This window comes from Silene latifolia, chromosome Y (genome assembly GCF_048544455.1).
Source record: "Silene latifolia isolate original U9 population chromosome Y, ASM4854445v1, whole genome shotgun sequence".
Lineage (NCBI taxonomy): Eukaryota > Viridiplantae > Streptophyta > Magnoliopsida > Caryophyllales > Caryophyllaceae > Silene > Silene latifolia.
The window spans coordinates 383,667,431-383,683,086 of NC_133538.1; positions in this window are offsets into that span (position 1 = coordinate 383,667,431).

Below are 15,656 nucleotides of genomic sequence, written 5' to 3' on the forward strand. Positions count from 1 at the left end.
TATGGGAGTGCAATTTTGCGTCTTATTATAATGTGATTAAATAAGATTAAATTTAGTTATTAAGTGTTAATTTACTAAATTAGTTGAGGTATTAATATAAGTTTTGAGGTAGAGGTAATTAGTTATTTAAAGTTACAAGAAGTTGTAATTTTAACTAACTAGTAATTTTGGGACCCATTATATGTTGATATAATGGTAGTATACTACTCAAAAAGTGGAGTGTATATTATATTATTAATTGTAATATTTAAGTGTTAAATGATTACATTAATAATTAAATATGTAAGATTGTTAAACATAAGACTTATAAGCATTTGTGGGACAAATGACAAAAGGCAAAAAATGGTCCATAAAAGGACCAATATTTCGGCCACAATAAGATGAGCAAAGATGCTCTTTTGTCTTATGTTGATGTTGTTTATTGTGTGATTATGACATATCACACTAGGCTTTACATACTACATCTTACAAGCCTACATCCTACACTCTACATATAACTAAACAATAGACTAAAAACAAAAGCACAAGATTCCCTACATGGGAAGAGGGCCACCGGTTTTGGCCTTAATAAGAGAGCATTTTTGCTCATTTTTCTTGTTGGTGCTTGTGTTGTTTTTCTCTCTAAGTTTTCCTCACATGCAATTGCACAAAACTCTCTATAAATACTAATACACTCATCATATATTACTAGAGGTAGTAATGCAAGAATATTAGTATTATTAAGGAAATATTTCTACTATATATCTAGTTAATATTAGTAGGAATTTTTGGGATTAATCTTGGGTGCAATTTATTGGAGTGGCTTCTATACTTGGAGTATTAGGAGGATCATCCATCATTATAAGCTCAAGAACAAGTGAAGGAAGGTGACCTTACTTGTGCCCATAATTTCGAACCAACCAACAATGTAAGGAACATTGTTTTTCTTATAAATCTTTCATTTTGTTATGCATGCACTAGATCTAAAGAACAAATAATTAACAAGTTAATTAGTTCACTATTAGAGGAGTCTAATAATAGGTATATGAACCTAACAAGTGGTATCAGAGCATAAGGATGTTGCATGCATAATCGGTTATTGTTTTTCCGAGTTAAAAGGTTAACATATAAAACTTAAAAATTTGTGATTTATAAGTATAAGCCACGAAATCACCATGCATGTCATATATTCTGGTCCTAAAATATTTTTAGGTCATTTTTATGATTCATGGAAATTTATTGCTCATTTTAAGGATTTTTGGTCATTTTATTACATTTTTATGACTAAAATGGGAATTAAAATGCTAAAAATAGTTAAATTTCGTTTCTGACCTTGAAAAATTTATATGAACTCACATGCATATTTTACAAGTTGTGTGTAAAAGGACGAGTTAATTTGATTAATTTTGCATGATTTATGATTTTTATGAGATAAAAATGGATTAAAAGAGGTAAAATGGTTAAAAATAGTAAAATTTCGAATAAAGCCATGATCTTTTAATATGTTGTCACATGCAAGATTTACAGAGAGTATGTAAATTTCTAGATTTAAATATCTTCTTTAGCATGATTTATGGATTTTTGAGTAAAAATGGCATAAATAGTGACTATTTTAGCAAAAATTAGCTAAAACGTATTGCATGGCTTGAGAAAATTATTTTAAGTTGCATTAATATCCCTCTAATCATATCTAAAGTTGGAAAAATTATTGGTTCAATTTTCGTATACTTTATGTATTTTATGAGATAAAACCGATAAAATGCAACTATATTTTCTCAAAATTAATTCAAAAATTTTAACCATGTTTTTTGACATTATGAGGGTCATGGAATTATTCCAGAATGTTCAAAAATTTAAAATTCAAATTTTGATACTTTTATGAATTAATTTGGATTTATTTCATAAATATTGTGCTTTTAAGGTCGAAAATGAGCATAAAATTAAATCAAGTTGAATTATTGTCAAAAATTTAGTATTGACTGATTTTTGAGTCCTAAAATGTGTTAGGATAATTAACTTGAGCTTAGATGTGATTTAAGTATTAATTAGTAATTTTAAAAGGTTATTATCACGCATTTCCATGAAACCGGGTTATATGTACGACATAAGTTAAATAGGGCGATTTGGCACATGATTTTGCATGATAGGTACATATTATAATGCTGCATATTTCAATTGTTGAATGTCTTTTATTTATATAATTTTGAATTATGTAATTTTGTCTTAGTATGGCCTTAGTTTTAATTAATATTACCCGTAATGAAAGGGAATATTGATTCGGTTGTAATTTAATGTGATCTCGTATCACTTTTATTTTTATTTCATTAGTTTTTCATTTTACAAATGTATAATAGGAATAGCTTTGTATTTTTATTATTATTTGTAATTATGGAGCATCTTCAAAGACGGTGCCATTCGGAAGGGTGATCCGACAAAGACGGTGTCTTGGGAGGCGTGCCATTTGAAGAATCAAGGGACCAAAGGAGTTGGTTTCCGAATATGTAATAGATTATTTGATTTTCTATTTTTAGGAAGGCCATACTAGGAATTTTATTTATTGCTTTGCATTTCTTTTAATATGTTGCAGGCATAGCCAAATCGCCATAACAACACATGCATATCATATCGAGTCATCGACCTTGTCAATTATAATTATCGTAGTTCACCGCTTTAGTTCACTTAAAACGTGATAGATAATAAATTGACAAGACCTCTCACATATTAAAAATTGAGAAAAAGCCTTACCAAATAGTAGAAACCCATGAAGTACCAATTTCACAAGGGAGTTAATCCGGCTTCACCGTAATACAAACCTTGTTACGTTGGCGAAGTGGGGTAGTAAAAAGTTATTACATCGAAATTTGGATTGAGCTCAACGGAAGTAATGTTGACCGTAGTCGCATGTGTTCCGGGCTAAAGATGAGAATTAGAGTAATTTTTATCGACCGAGAGTTCTAAAAGTAGAATCGATTAAAGAGTTAATCCACCGAGTTATATTAATAAGGGATGAATCGGCTCACCGTGCCCGAGTTGATATGAATTTGGATCTCGGAATCATTTATGTAGTTGGGTGGAGGTCACTATATAAATGCAATGCTTGTAGTTATATTTACGAGTATTATTAAAACGATAGATGATAATTAATTCCTTCATTTCCAATTTTGTTGTTAATTATTTGCAATGAATTCATCTTATACTCCTACATCCATCACCTTAATTCATAGCTCCGATCATACGATGAAAAATGCTCCGATTATGACAATAATACGATTAGAGAATTACGCGTTGGCTTTAGTAAGGATGGAAGTCTTTGTCTTTTTACTACTTCTTCACCTCCCACTCACATACTCATGCCTACCTCTCAGGTAAGAGGTTCATATGAGGGTAATCTCATAGATTACAAGATATCCTTGTTTGATGAAACAAGGAGAAATATCAAATTAAGTGGGAGTTCTAGCAAGAGTGTCCTTGCAAATGAAAGGAGTATTGGTATTAATAAAGGAAGAGCAAAGATAGGTGAGAAACCCAAATCCGATTGTGAATTGGAAGTTGATAGTGAGACTACAACAAAACCAAGATGGGTATCCTATCCTACCATGAATATCATTATTTTAATGTCATGGGCCAATGGAAGCATATTTGCCCCGAGTATTTGGAAGATATCAAGTTGGACTTATTACTCCAAGTGGGACTTGGAAATATGGAGAAGCTAAACAAGGGTGATGTGGATCGCCGACAATGAAATGGAGCTCAGGTAGCCGCCACTTCATGAGAAATTTATATACTTGTTTTAGCAAATAGCTTTGAGTTATAATTTACATAATTGTTATTATGTACCCACTTAGTCTAAAAACATTATTTCCATTTCTATGTGAGACATGAAAGGAATTATATTTTACCTTCAAAGACTATTGTTGTATTTTATTGAAAATTAACATGGATGTGAGCCATGTCACTTATCTTTATGATACACAAGTTTTAGTCGGTTCAACTCATGTTAAGATATCTACATAATACGATCCAAAAGACTCATAACTAGTAATCCAGATGATTTGTACATTTGATTTTTCAATTAGGTTACGTAAATGAGAAACGCATTAAATGCTAGTGTCGACTAGAATTATTGAACCATTTGATTTTCAATCATATGGAATATGCGAATCTCGTCTCCTTTGCAATATAATTTGTACTTCCTTTAGTGGTAAAGGGACACAAGCAAGTGATTTGTTGAGACTAATACATGCCGATGTATGTGTTCTAATGAGCAAAGACCGACACAAAGGGAATTTATGACTACTTCGTCACTTTTACCAATGATTCAAGTAGATAAGGGTATATTTACTTGATCAAATAAAAGGTGAAGCATTTGAGAGATTTGAGAAATTTCTAAAATGACGTAGAGAACCAATTGAATAAAGTTCTAAGCATTACGACCCAATCGTAGTGGCAAAGATCTAAGTAATAAATTTGATTTGTTAAAGATGGATTATGACCTAGCGTCACTACCCATAAGATCAAACTAATATGAGTCGGTTTGAGTTGATGAACTCAATTTTGGGAATTTGCAATCCAAAACGGACAAGTAATTCTAATTGGATGGTCAACCATGAGATACATAGAATAGAGAGTCTATTAAACAGATGACATGGATAAGACTCGTATATTATCTAGCTGCCATGATTAGGATGGCCCATTGAAAGCTAATACATAGTCTAGATAAACTCCTAATACTCCGTTTAATATATATGTTTGTGACTCACAAAGCTATCTCTCATGAATATTGATATATTTCTGAGAGATAGAGTGGGAGTAGATTGAATCGTCACAAACATCTCTTATAGTTGAAATGTTACTTTGTGAAAGTAATTGAATTATAGAGTGGGAGTTGGTATTGAACTATTATCTATGAAGATAGTATGAGAGCATAGTTCAGTGGGAGTTTATCGCACATGTCTTATTGTTCAAAAATATTACTATCGAACATCTCTTATAGTTGAAATATTACTTTGTGAAAGTGATAGTATCATGACCTTGTTACATACGAGCCGAAGCATTACAATCCGAAAATTGTTGCTCATGAGTAGATTTACTTTAAAGTGAGGGTCTCTTTAAAGGGAAATAGAGCTTTAGAGTACACAAATGCATAAGATTTACATAAAGATGTTGATCAAGACAAATTGTGTTAGGAATTGCCGCATTTCAGTTTAATGAAGAATGGCAAATAAAATTCGCTTTTCTAAAATGTGAATTTAGAGAAGGAAGTGTTTGAAACACAAAATCTTAGATGAAGATCTAAGAATCCTAACATCTTATGCGTAGCTTTCTTAAGTGATCTTAGAATGATCTTAAGCAAGCATTAAAGGATTATACTTTTCGTTCATGTGATTATAGTGAATTATTTTATTCACATGATTGAGGAATCATGATATACATGAAGTTAAGTGGGAGCTATAATTGTTTCTCCATGTCTTATATGTTGATAACATATGACTTATTGAGAATAATATACCAATGCTCTCTTCTGGTAAGAGTAATTGGGAGACTTGGAAAGGGATGCAAAGTATTCTAGATTTTGAATCTATGTGAGAGAAAATTGGCATAGAATTGAGAGTCTTATGAAGATAAGTTCTTTCGTATCTGTTTAACATCAACAAAGTTGAATGGCTTATTCATGATGATGAAAGTGGAATTACTATGATGGAATCATAGTCGTTCACTGAACCCATTAAGTTGTTGATTATATGAAATCGGTTACTAATGTTTCCGCCATTAGAACGATTATGTATGCCTACTGACGACACGTCTTTGTGATGTACCATATGCTAGGTGCATGATGAGTCAATAATAAGTTAATTCATAAGATGGGCTTGTGAAAGCCTTAAAGTACAATTGATGACTTGTACACATGTTTGGATGATAAACTAAGTTTAAGTGTTGAAGGGTTGCACCAACTTTAGTTTCCAAGCTTAAAAGGATTTGATGAAATCCTAAGCAAATGTTATTGACAAAGGAGTAAGAAACTAAGAAATGTGTTTTAGTTTCGCGCATTGCAAATTCTACAAAAGGAATCTAAGTAAGTTGTGATAAAATGGTCAACGTAGGGATTAAGAGTGAATCCCTCTACAAATGACTTTATCATATGTTATGCGATAACAAAGGGGAACTTCTTTCAAGATAAAGAACTCAGATCTACTATGAAGTCTAGACATATACTTAGAGAAATTCATATCATTAGAGATGACATTGAATGGAAGGAAATAGCAATTAATAAAGTTGGAATATATGGATATCGGGTATATCCACTTGCCAAGCTTGTATTGCATTTTAACTAGTGTTTTAATACACTAGAGATTAAAGAATATGAAGTAGTAATAGTGTATTGACTATTCATATGTGATAATCACATTTATCGTTTGAGTTTTATTAAACTCACACGCTACCTTGTCGTATCCGAATGGGTTGTAGAGACAAATTGAACCCCATTAAAGTGAACTGGATTGACATGGTATTCGCCCCTAGTTATTTATATGAGGTGACGTCTCGAAGTGACTAGAGTGTGATGCGATTGATGGCAAGTTCAAGTGCCATAGAGTCATATGGGATGACTAGTCGATCACATAGGCGGTCAGTATGGGACAATCACGTCGGCGATGACCGCTTATAGAGTTACGTAATTCATAAAGCCTGGTCGTGGCAAGAGCTACTATAGTATTCTTATGAGTCAATTCTTTTGACTAGAAACTATTCGCCCAAGTTGGCACAACTTCTGATTAGCTTTGATTTATACTCTACGATTTCTTAAACGAGGTCAAACTGGGTATATTTTGGGTTATGATGGACTGTGTGGGAACGAAGGGAATAGGGCGATAGGAATTGTCCACCCCTTGTCGGGGTTGTTTGAAATCTCAAGGCCACTCGAGGAGTAGTTAACCGGAAATGCGTGGCCACGCTCGGAAGGTATCTATGATAGATAATTCTGTCGGATAGTTAATCTCCGGATCGAGAAAACCACTCAAGATATGATCAAATGTAAGTACGACCTGCAAGACACCTTGCATTGAGTGGGAGATTGTAATAGGACAAGAGAATTGGTGACGCACACTTGTCGAGGACAAGTGGGAGATTGTTGGGAAATGTGTCCTCAACAATAGTGCGATCACATGATTTAAATATCATTATTAAATCTCAAATTAAGAATACGTGAGGATGATTCTTTATACGATCGATGACCGTCATTAATCGGTAATGATTGGCTAACTAGAGTTTGACATTACTGTCGTGTGACGGTGGTGGTCAGTTGATCCATTTAGGTCACACCTATAGGATGAGGCCCAAATAGATATTTAATTAATTGTATGCGATACAGATTAATTAATTCCTTAATTATGGGAGTGCAATTTTGCGTCTTATTATAATGTGATTAAATAAGATTAAATTTAGTTATTAAGTGTTAATTTACTAAATTAGTTGAGGTATTAATATAAGTTTTGAGGTAGAGGTAATTAGTTATTTAAAGTTACAAGAAGTTGTAATTTTAACTAACTAGTAATTTTGGGACCCATTATATGTTGATATAATGGTAGTATACTACTCAAAAAGTGGAGTGTATATTATATTATTAATTGTAATATTTAAGTGTTAAATGATTACATTAATAATTAAATATGTAAGATTGTTAAACATAAGACTTATAAGCATTTGTGGGACAAATGACAAAAGGCAAAAAATGGTCCATAAAAGGACCAATATTTCGGCCACAATAAGATGAGCAAAGATGCTCTTTTGTCTTATGTTGATGTTGTTTATTGTGTGATTATGACATATCACACTAGGCTTTACATACTACATCTTACAAGCCTACATCCTACACTCTACATATAACTAAACAATAGACTAAAAACAAAAGCACAAGATTCCCTACATGGGAAGAGGGCCACCGGTTTTGGCCTTAATAAGAGAGCATTTTTGCTCATTTTTCTTGTTGGTGCTTGTGTTGTTTTTCTCTCTAAGTTTTCCTCACATGCAATTGCACAAAACTCTCTATAAATACTAATACACTCATCATATATTACTAGAGGTAGTAATGCAAGAATATTAGTATTATTAAGGAAATATTTCTACTATATATCTAGTTAATATTAGTAGGAATTTTTGGGATTAATCTTGGGTGCAATTTATTGGAGTGACTTCTATACTTGGAGTCTTAGGAGGATCATCCATCATTATAAGCTCAAGAACAAGTGAAGGAAGGTGACCTTACTTGTGCCCATAATTTCGAACCAACCAACAATGTAAGGAACATTGTTTTTCTTATAAATCTTTCATTTTGTTATGCATGCACTAGATCTAAAGAACAAATAATTAACAAGTTAATTAGTTCACTATTAGAGGAGTCTAATAATAGGTATATGAACCTAACAGAATGAGCGTTGTCGACGAAGTATTTTATTAATTTAAATGATATTTAAATTAATGTTTTTTAAAGTGAATTCATTTTATTGTTTTAATTTGAATTTATTTTCATAATTTTATTTTATTGAAAATAAAATAGATATTTGATTTGAAAAATCATTCTTTAATTAATTGATTTGAAAAATCAATTTAAATCGTTTTATAAATCGTATTTGAAGAACTTGTTTTTTACGACGATTTTATACGCGATTTTGAGCTCGTTTTCAACTTGATTTGGGCACGATTTTCGAAGCAAACTCGAACCAATTCCTGACCCATAACCCAACCCATCACTCACCCTCATAACCAGGCCCTAATACCATGCAAACCCACATCCATACCTCCTTATTTTCGAGCCCCAAACAGCAGCACAAACCAGTCCGTCACCCTTCAACCCGAGTCCACTAAACAGCCCCAAACCCGCTCCAAACACCACTTAAACCCATGCCCATTAACCCTAATCTATACCCTAGTATCCTACCCATATTAGCCTAGCTTAACCACCAAAAAAAACCCCTCCAAAACCCTACACGAGCTCACAATAGCTGATGGACAGCAGCAGCGAAACAGAGCAGCCCGACTGCTTGTTGCTCACTTTTACCCTACTTTAACTCCCTATAAATACCTCCTCTCTGCCATACATTCATTCCTCTAAGCTCTCCACATATCTTACTGCCATTAACAAGCCCCAACCTCCATAAAAGAAACCCTAATTGCCTCTCAAAACCCTCGACAAAACCGAGATATCTAAACTGAAACAGTTTGTGTCTCTCTCGAAATACCATTCGTTTCCCCTTCAAATCTCCATTAAAATTCGAGTTTCTTGTTCCTAATTAACCACATAACATCCATCTACATCTTAGACAAAGATTCACGAGCCAAATTTACCTTGAGAGTACACGAATCCCCTCGAAAAACAGAGTGTCATACACTCTGTTTTCGCGGCTTTTCCTGTCTGTCCAGTTCTGCTTGTGCTCGTTTTTCGTGCCCAATAACTCAGAAAGAGCATGGTTTGTTTTAAGATATTTGTTCTACTCTCTTTATAGTTTTCAAAACATCTTTTAAATCTAATTTTCACCGTGAAACGAGTGAGAAATTGCAGTTTGAAAGTTGCTGTCCAGATTTGCGAAAAAACGTGTTGTTGCTTTGTTCCTTCGTCGACGACGGCCTCTCGAGATAAAATCTATGATCGATTACGACACAAGACAGTGTCAAAGATACATGTAGGTTGAGGGTGCATCAAATCCTCCTCTTCTCTCTTTTATTTCGTTCTTTTTATGTTTGTTTTTCCATTGTTCGTTTTACATTGTTTATCGTTTTGTTTATCGTTTGACATCGTTAACTATGAAACTAGTTTAGTCCGAGTATGAGTTAAAGTACCACCATGAACACCCGCGTTGACTTGAGATGGGAAAGAAATCTTCCACATCGGTCGGTCGTATCCCCCGTCTCATTTACATATCTTCTTGTTCAAGGTAGGGCATTAATAAAACGAATCCTAACTTCGTTCCTCGCTTTTGACCCCTTGCTTGTTTTGTTCAATTCGACCTACCCTAGGACCCGTTGCATGTTAGTTCGACCCCTGTTTGTTAACATATGATTCATTTAGACGGCTTTAGATCGATTAAATAACCTAATTAGACATGTTAGGTGGCATCGACATAGCTTTAAAAATCGATTAATAATTCTATAACCTAATTGAATGCATCTCTCTTTTCACTTGATTTCTCGCTAGTATAAGAGTGCGTGATTAGCACCTTCTTATTAACACTCGACGAGTTAATTTAATTAGCGAACTTGACCTAATTCGACCCTTTTAGGCCGTGTAGAACACTCGGTTTTAGGCGAAGCTTTCTGACCTCTTTTATCATCAATTTCCAATGTACATCCCATATCGCTTTGCAAATCTATCTAACCTAATGAACCTAACCTAGGAACTAGGGTGGCCGTGTCTGGGGCCGTGTGCTTGGCCGTGCCTTTTGTCATTCTTGCTTCATCTTTATATCGTTTATTCATCGTTGTTTTGTATTTTGTAATTACCTTTTGCTTATCGAGTCGTCTCTTGTAATTCACTTGTAATTAGTTTTCTTTTATCGAGTCAAAACCTCTCCAAAAACCTTAGTCTCATTTGGTTAGACGGTTTTGCTCCAATACATGTAAGAGCGTAGTAAATCGCATGTTGTTTAAAGCGACATGGCCCGATTTATGCTAATGCATGCTTTGGTGTGTGGCCCTATGTCTAATTCGATAAGATTAAGTGAAAGCACGCATTACGGGGAGTGACCTAAGGCCGTGAGGCATGTAAGCCGTGGGCCACCCCCCTTGTGCACGTTTTCCTAGGCCGAATTGGCCGTGTAGTGTGTCGTGTATGGTTTTGTGTATAGCGTTGTATTTTAGATCGAGTTGTATCTTTAGTTTCTTGTTGTGTCGGCATGAAATGCCTGGGTTGTAATAGGATAGATCCCAACGGCTCCCCCATTCCCCTTAAGCCTTGTTTGTTTCGTTTTATGTGTTGTTAGATCAATCAACCCACATGCTAAATTACTACTTTGACAAAGTTAGTTTAGTTGCATCTAAAACGACATAGAAATTGTTGTCACATGTTAGCGTTTTAAAACGATGTTTGCATATCATATATCGCAGTAGCTACGACCTTGTTTGAAATCCGATACTTGACTTAGTAGAGGCCGTTATTGACGGGCGGGGTTAGGTGTCCTTATGGGCTTCCTAACACGTACCCTCACCCCTTACCCAAGATCTATGATTTGTGGATCCGTCTAAATACCATTGGATTACGAGAGTCATTCAAATCGAGTGATATAGGGTACAAGTCTTTATCTTTAATCACTCGTAGTCGATTGGCTTTATGCTTTTTGATGAAAGGTGTAAAGTTGACTTGAACGGTTCCAAGTTCCCATAAAACTTGGTGGCGACCCTAATTTGTCTTAATTCGATTCGAAAGAACCTCGAGTCGATTATGCCTAGTGTGGATCCCGCGGGCGTTGTCCACACTTTTGACTATCGACTGTCTCTTGAAATTAAGGCAGTTTTTGGGTGGCTTTGGTTTCTTTCTCACGGTCTGCCGTAACTGGAGGCTAAGTAGATTTTTTCTGGGTCATATATGTTAGGTTCATATACCTATTATTAGACTCCTCTAATAGTGAACTAATTAACTTGTTAATTATTTATTCTTTAGATCTAGTGCATGCATAACAAAATGAAAGATTTATAAGAAGAACAATGTTCCTTACATTGTTGTGTGTTTCGAAATTATGGGCACAAGTAAGGTCACCTTCCTTCACTTGTTCTTGAGCTAAATATGATGGATGATCCTCCTAAGACTCCAATTATAGAAGCCACTCCAATAAATTGCACCCAAGATTAATCCCAAAAATTCCTACTAATATTAACTAGATATTTAGTAGAAATATAACCTTAATAATACTAATGTTCTTGTATTACTACCTCTAGTAATATATGATATGTGTATTAGTATTCTAGAGAGTTATTTGATCTTGCATGTGAGGGATGTTTAGAGAGAAGCATGAGGGAAAAACAAGCAAAACAAGAGTTGTCAAAAATGAGCAACAAATGCTCATTTTAAGACACCAAAACCGGTGGCCTCAAAGGCATGGGAGAATCTTTCCCATTTGTTTTTTAGCTCTTGTTTAGCATGTTTAGTGTATAGGGAACAATAGTGTAAGATATAGCATGATAAAAGCTTCATATGACAAGTCACAATCATGCTTTAATCCAAACAAATAAAGACAAAAGAGCATCTTGTGCTCTCTTGTTTTGGCCGAAATAATGGTCTTATTTTGGTCCATTTTTGCCTTTTGTCATTTGTCCCACAAATGCTTATAAGTCATATGTTTAACTATCTTACATATTTAATTATTAATGTAATCATTTTACACTTAAATATTACCATTAATAATATAATATACACTCCACTTTTTGAGTAGTATACTACCATTATATCAACATATAATGGGTCCCATAATTTCTAGTTAGTTAAAATTACAACTTCTTGTAACTTTAAATAACTAATTACCTCTACCTCAAAACTTATATTAATACCTCAACTAATTTAGTAATATAACACTTAATAACTAAATTTAGTCTTATTTAATCACATTAAAATAAGACGCAAAATTGCACTCCCATAATTAAGGAATTAATTAATTCGTATCGCATACAATTAATTAAATATCTATTTGGGCCTCATCCTATAGGTGTGACCTAAAGGGATCAACTGACCACCACCGTCACACGACAGTAATGTCAAACTCTAGTTAGCCAATCATTACCGATTAATGACAGTCAGTCGACTGTATAAAGAATCATCCCTCACGTATTCTTAATATGAGATTTAATAATGATGTGAAGAGTAGGATGGCTGCAGAGTTTCAGAATGGTGTTTGGGTTCATGATCCCAAAGGCTATTCATCGGTTAAGGTCTTGTTGGTTGCGGGGGTACACACCCCCATGCAATGGTATGAGGATGTTTGGGACAGCTGGTGTGTCCCTAAGCATGCCTTTATAGGTTGGCTTATTAAGAGAGAAGCTCTTAATACTCGTTTGAAGCTTAAGCATATTGGCGTTTGTACTACTGATAGCTGTGTTCTTTGATGCTGTCGTTTCTACACCAAAAATAAAATACCTAAGTACAACCAACAGAAGTCAGCGGTAAGTAGGGTCGATCTCCACAGGGAGGCGGTGTACTATCTATTTGTCTATTTATCTGTCTAATGTCACGATGGGGGTTGAATTGATTGTTTGACTAACTAAGGGATTAAAGCGAGAGAAGGGAATAAAGGAAATTAAAAATAAGAGAAAGGGAGTATGCTAGGAGTCGGTCCACCGTGGCATCTATTGGATCTTATACTATCGAGAATATTAAGGCGATTAGACTATTAATAAGAAGAGCTATGGTCGTCACCTTTCGGTCCTTAAACCGCCCTAGAGTGTAAACAGCTTAACTTTCGCCCTCACTGCAATACCCTATTGTAATTAAGCAAGCCTTCCCTTCCAATCTTTCGATCTAGGTCGGGGTTAACTAGAATTATTGGTCTCCTGCATGCATACATTCGACTGGATAACAATTAAATTGCCTAATACAATTCCTATCGCAAGGCTAATCTATTTAATACAGTTAAAGCATCGCTACCACGGCTTCCCTAATCCTAACATACTAAGGGGAATTAGCTATGCATATTTAAAGGAAGAACAAGAAATAAAGGAGAAACAATAAATAACATTAAGAAATTAAGGAGAAAAAGGGAGAGAAATTACTGAATTAAATAGTCCGAAAATGGAAGAACAAAGTAACAGTGTAAAAGTAACAGTCTCAGAGAGAAGAGAAGAGAAGTAAAGTGTGAGAGAGATCGTTTACATCGACATACTGACTCCCTATTTATAAGAAAATAGGGCTTATTAAACTTAATGACGGAATTAAACCTAAAAAGCCCAGCCCGAAGCAAAAATCCACTCGATCGACTAACTAAAGCACTCGATCGAGTGATATTCCTTGGCATTCCTCTCGATCGAGAACAATTCCTCTCGATCGAGGACTTCTTTCCCTTTAATCACTCGATCCAGAATAGGTGGCTCTCGATCGAATAGAAGTAGTTCTCGATCGAGCACTTCTCAGCGCGTAATTCCTGCTTCGCGCACTGAACTTCAAACGGCTGCCATTTCTTCGTTACTTGGACAAATAAGGCGTGGTTGGTGGCGTTGGAAAGCTAAGAGGATAAGCTTTCACCTCCAACTGGAATCACCTTAATAACTGTTGTAGAACTCGAGATATGGCTCTTACAAGCAGGAACTAGCAAATTGAAGCACTCTCTTGGCTCGCCTAACTTCCTTACTCCAATGCGCATCTCAAAATAGCACTTTCCAAGCTCCGACTCAGCTCATCTCCTAAATGCATGCGTAGGGACATGTTTTAGGCTTGAATCTACTACTTTATGGTCCATTCCTGCAATTAAGACAAAATACACCAAAGTAGCATATTCGGGGCATTTCGTAGCAATAAACTACGATAATAACATAGAAATACGTGCATAAAAAGGCCTAAAAAGACTATATAAAATGCACGTATCAAATCTCCCCAAACCAAACCTTTACTCGTCCCCGAGTAAACTAAAATGCAACTAATGGAACGGAAAAAGATAACTCAGAGCTAGCTACAAATGCCCACTTAAGCCAATTTAATACAAGCAAACTAACACTTAAAGCAAGACAGTCAAATGCAAACTAGTTATAGGATGTTTATAAATAAAGCTGAACCGTCGACCTTGCAAGACCTTTAATAATGGACTCTCACGGGTCACTCTTCTCTCATGAAGCAAAAGGGTAAGCATATGAATGTAAGAGAGAGAAGAAGAAAAATAGTCGCTCACCTAGACTACGACCCACATAAACATGCATGCAACTAATATGATAGACAATTCTAGCTACCAAACATACATTCCAACCAAACAAGGTCTGTCATCACACGAGGGCTTACAAAAATATGGTAAAGTGAGGCAATGGGTAAGAAAAGGCAAAACATTTATGGGAATGTGGAGGTATAGGTGATCAAGCTAGTACCTAAACAAAACCATATGACAACATCCGATTCTTAAGCAATTATGGAATTAAGCACATGCCCTTCAATTGGCATAAAATCTCACCAAACCAAACCAAACATACTCCTCAAATGATATAAATAAAGCATAGGAGTGAAACCGTCAACAACCAAACAACATCCTTTTTTTTTTCTTTTTCTATTTTCAACTTATTATTTTTCTTCTCTTTTTTTTTTCGAATTCCTTTTTCAACTTTTTTTTTTTTCTTTTTCACGTCTTTTTTTCTTCATCCTCCTTTTCTTCAATAAATTACCAACTCCAAATCAATATGATATGAGCCAAACTTGATACAATAGACAATATACCGCAAAACAATCTAAACTAGCTTGACAAGGCAGGCTAAATTTGGATGTAGTTAAGGGTCAACTGGCAAATTTGGCTAATGTGGAGTTTATGGGTAAAAATGAAAGAAAGGGAAAATGTAAGCACCTCCCTGCATGTGACACCAACCACTAACCCGAATGTATGAAGGCAAAGAGCAATTGAATTTCATATATGTGCAAATTGATGAACATGTTATGCAAGGAGTAACTACTCACAATCCTACACGAAACTGGTCATAAATGACACCAGTTTATACGGCTCTAAATCTTA